General features: G+C 35.3%; 1 pseudogene; it reads right to left on the minus strand.

Annotated features, from left to right (window-relative positions):
• Positions 1–741: 741 nt before the first annotated feature.
• Positions 742–1394, minus strand: LOC114210606 (high mobility group protein B1 pseudogene; annotated as a pseudogene).
• Positions 1395–4964: the final 3570 nt, after the last annotated feature.

Here is a 4964-nt window from a genome sequence, read left to right on the forward strand (position 1 = left end):
TGGCTATTGCCTTTATAGCTCATGTAGATTTCTCTTTTGGCTAACGCAGAACCCAAACCGACCCAGGGAAGGGGATTCTGGGAAATGTAGTTGCCAGCTTCACCAACTTGGCAATTAACAGTTCACCACTACAGGAGTTATACTTTAGGAGGAACACATGTGATTGTTTATATTCACATGGGAAGGCATCTAAGATGGTTTGGGAACATTGAAACAGTTTCATCATTTTTTGTGTCTACTTCCATATCTGCACATTCAGGTGTCAAGGTCAACTAAAATCCCTGTTACACATCCCCCCCCCCAATTTTTAGTGACTGTCTTTCTTTGTAGTAACTGACTTTACTCTCTTTTTTTTCTTGCAATTACAGAGTGGTATTTAGTTAACAGAACAATTATTTCATAGAAGCTGCATCAGAGACAACTGAAGATGAAAAACTACCATCCCTATATATAACTAATTTGTGCTGTGCACCAACAAGAACCTGCTTTAAATTTCCATGCCAATTTACAACCGCCATACTGTACCAGGCAAGGTTAGTGGCTATTGAAAATACCACCAGGACAGGGCTATCTAAAGACACATTCGGTAGTGTGTTAACTATAAAAAAAAAGACACTGTACAGTTAAAAAACAAATCTTACACAGCCTTATATTTCAATTTTTTTCTTTAAAAGGAGTGAGTTGTGTACAGGGGGGTTAAATGCTTTATAGACAAGAAAAAAAAACTGCGCTAGAACCAACTTATTCATCATCATCTTCTTCTTCTTCATCTTCTTCATCTTCCTCCTCCTCATCCTCTTCATCTTCCTCATCTTCCTCCTCTTCCTTCTTTTTCTTGCTCTTCTCAGCCTTGACAACTCCCTTTTTTTGCCGCATCAGGCTTTCCTTTAGCTCGGTATGCAGCAATATCCTTTTCACATTTTTCCTTCAGTTTAACAGCCTTCTTTTTATAAGGCTGCTTGTCATCTGCAGCAGTGTTATTCCACATCTCGCCTAGTTTCTTTGCAACATCACCAATGGATAGGCCAAGATGTTCTCTGTTCTCCTTTGATTTTTGGGCGATACTCAGACCAAAACAAGGAAAAGGCCGAAGGAGGCCTCTTGGGTGCATTGGGATCCTTCAACTTCTTTTTTGTTTCCCCTTTAGGGGGGATATAAGTTTTCATTTCTCTTTCATAACGGGCCTTGTCTGCCTTTGCCATGTCTTCAAATTTTCCTTTTTCTTTAGCAGACATGGTCTTCCACCTTTCTGAGCACTTCTTAGAAAACTCTGAGAAGTTGACTGAAGCATCTGGGTGCTTCTTCTTGTGCTCCTCTCGGCAAGTTTGCACAAAGAATGCATATGATGACATTTTGCCTCTCGGCTTCTTAGGATCTCCTTTGCCCGTGTTTAATTATTTTCCTCAGTGAGGCACAGAGTCACCCAGTGCCCATTTGGCTCTCACTTGCCCCGGTGCTGTCTCTATGGAGCTCAAAGTACCTGACTTTACTCTTTTAGGGACATTAATGGGGGAAATGTCAGTTGTATATGCATTGTGAGTAGGAAAAATTCAGTCTTCTTCCTACATGTTTTTCCTTTACTCTCACACTATTGCCACACTAACAACACTTCAACACCATGCAGTTCTCTGTGACATCTGCTGAGTGTCCTACAATTTAACTCAATTCTGACACTGTACACCTGGAGATAAGCTCAGATCCTACAGGTTAAGGACTCAGTCCCATGAGAATGACCCCTTCTCCTGATTTCAGATGTCAATTGAAATTACTATTGGTCCTTAGGTTACTCACAACTTTTGTCAACTTGGCTACAAATCCAGGGCTCCCATGACCTCCTTCCCTTTGGACTAAATTATTTGCTAGAACAGCTCACAGAATTCAAGGAAACACTTGCATTTACAAGTTTATTATCTAATGAAGTATATGATGACAGATACAGATGAACAACCAAATGAAGAGATACCTAGGGTGAGATCTGGGAGGGTCCTGAGCATAGGGGTTTCTGATTAGTGAGAGTACATCACTCTCTCCATACATGGATATGTTCACCAACCTGGAAGCTCTCTGAACCCTATACTTCTGGAATTTTTAAGGAGGCTTCATCACATAGACATGATCAAACATTAACTCCCTGTTCCTTCACTGGAGAATGAGAGTTGGGATTGAAAATTCCAAGCTTCTAATTATGGCTTGATCTTTCTGTTGACCACCCCCATTCAGGAGCCCACCAAGAGTCACTTCATTAGAACAAATGACACTACTATGACCCAGGTAATTCCAAGGGATTTAGGAACTCTGTCAGAAACTGAGATCAAAGACCAAATATTAGAACAAAAGATGTTCCTAGTGCTCTTATCACTTAGGAAATTATAAGGGTTTTAGTTTAGTGTGTGCACGCATTCATGAGTACATGCATGCTTGTATAATTTTACACAGTGACAGAAAATACATTGAATGAATTGTTAGATGATATTGAATGAATGACAATGAATGAATTGTTCTAAAAAGTAAGTTAGTAGTATTTTGATAAAATGGTTATTTCTTTGCATTTGCTTGCAGACAACAATATTAGAGTATTAGATTTTTAAAATAATTGGTGTATTAGAAAATATCACCAATTTCTTATTAGAGGAATTACTTTGTTTTTAAGATTGTTATATTGTTCTTGAGAACTTTATGGTATACTCAGTTTAGTGTCTGAACAAGCTATTTAAAAATTTAAAAAATAGGGGAACCTGGGTAGCTCAGTCAGTTAAGCATCCAACTCTTGATTTTGGCTCAGGTTATGATGTCAGGGTCGTGAGATCCAGCCCCTCATCAGGGTTCTCACTCAGTGCAGAGTCTGCTTGTCCCTCTCCCTCTGCATTCTGCACTCTCTCTCAAATAAATAAATAAATAAAAGCTTTAAAAAATTAAGAAATATGTTACTGTAGACCCATTGTTTTGTATCAAATATTCAAGAAATTCCAATTTTAGTAATTAATATAATTTAAAATGAAAATATTTTCAATTTTGTTGTATTTCAGTTACTATATGGCGAATATTATACATATTTAAATGTGGGGGATAGCACTTCATGCAAGCATCAGTAAAATCCCTAAAATATTTTGAGTAGTGGAGACTGCAAATATCAGGTACATTATAAATCTTGCCAGTGATTTAGATTACTGTGCATTGTTGTGTGGAACATGTAAAGGATATACCAAGGGTTTAATTTAAACATCGTATGTAAAATTAGTGTTACTGATTATCCCATTCTCTATGTATCAATCCATAAATAAGTCTATTTTTTATCTTAGTAATGTTATAAATAATTTCCATAAAAATAACTTGTAAGAAAAGAAAAATGTCATACATTAGTTGAATTTACATTTTTTCTTTTGTTATAAAAATAATGATTCACATATAATGTGCCACTTTTTCTGAATGCTATAAAGACTAATTCAAATACAAGTTATTTGTGTCTTTTTTTATTATGTTACATTAATCACCATGCATTACATCATTAGTTTTTGATGTAGTGTTCCATGATTCATTGTTTGCGTGTAACACCCAGTGCTCCATTTAGTACATGCCCTCTTTAATACCCATCACCAGTTATTTGGGTCTTAAGGCAGTAAGAGTACAATCACCCACACTCTTCCTAAAACATTGCAGTTCTGTAGCTTAATATAATAATTTTTAGTTATGTTTGTCTGGCTGGCACAGTGTTTATATAAATGTCTTTGAAAAGTTTTATGTAGTGCATGGATGCACTAGTCCATCCACAGCTACCACAGCTACCACTCCTCCTCCTTATTTTTCTCCTGCTTAAGTCAACATTTATGTTTTCATTAGACATCTATAGGTATTTCACTTTTCTGATCCTTGATGTACAACATATATATCATTCTCTCCTGTAGCTTGGTTTTTGTGACTCCATCTCACCTGCTGTCCTCCAAGCATTTTAAGGAAATGGGCTATGTCTTATTCATCTTCATATTCTCCCAAGTGCTTTACACAAGGGAGGAATTCAATAAGAATTTATTGAAATAGTTGAAGAGGTGAGAAATAACTTGAACATATATAGAGGATGCTCTCTGAACTTTTAAAGAATTAAAAGCAAATTTCATATTTTATAAAACTAGGAGTTTTAGGAAGCTAGCAGTCTGGTAACTAATTATCCCTTGTAGACTAAATAAAACCTTTAACAAAACAATAACTTGCATTCCTTAGTCTTAATTTTTCCTGTGATCTGGATTTTATTACCAGTGTCTAAGACTGCTAATTTTTCTTTAATTTATATATTAACAAAGTATCAAATGTACATACTTTAAAAAGTCAAATATTTAAATGAGCATATAATAGGAAATAATAGTCACCCTGATATGTGTATGCGTATATGTGTGTTTTTGTATCTTAAGGTAAAAATTAATAAGAATGTAAGATGGATTATGATTAGGATAAAAAATTGATTTTAAGAACTGAGTAAAATGCATTTGAAATCTCAACATCTGCTCCATTCATTCACATTCCATAATAACAAGTCTTTGACCATTTGAAAATATCATTAGTGGGTGTCAGAATTATCATTTGTCTTAGGTAATTAAGCAAACAAATACTGAGCACTCATTCTTGTGAGGTCACTTATTACCTATAAAAACTGGCTTGGGGACCAAAGAGTTATTTTACAATTACATAAATCTTTGAATGATTTTTTACTCCTAAATATTTTTAGATTACGGGGCAGAACTGACCGTGGATATAATCCTCAAAGAAAGCCCTTGAACCAAGATTTATAACTTTCTTAGAACTGGATTAGATAAAAACATTTCTTAATGCAACTTCTTTTGCTATCCACAGAAATTTGGCATATTGTCTTATTGGTTTTTACATCATTCAAATGACTAAAAATGTATGAAAATAATAACACCATATACATTTACCATAAGAGAGGGAAGTATCTGTCTTGGTAATTTTATTGC

Source organism: Eumetopias jubatus, unplaced genomic scaffold, assembly GCF_037043125.1.
Source record: "Eumetopias jubatus isolate StellerSeaLion01/CBP00866 unplaced genomic scaffold, mEumJub1_p1.0 scaffold_14, whole genome shotgun sequence".
Taxonomy (NCBI): domain Eukaryota; kingdom Metazoa; phylum Chordata; class Mammalia; order Carnivora; family Otariidae; genus Eumetopias; species Eumetopias jubatus.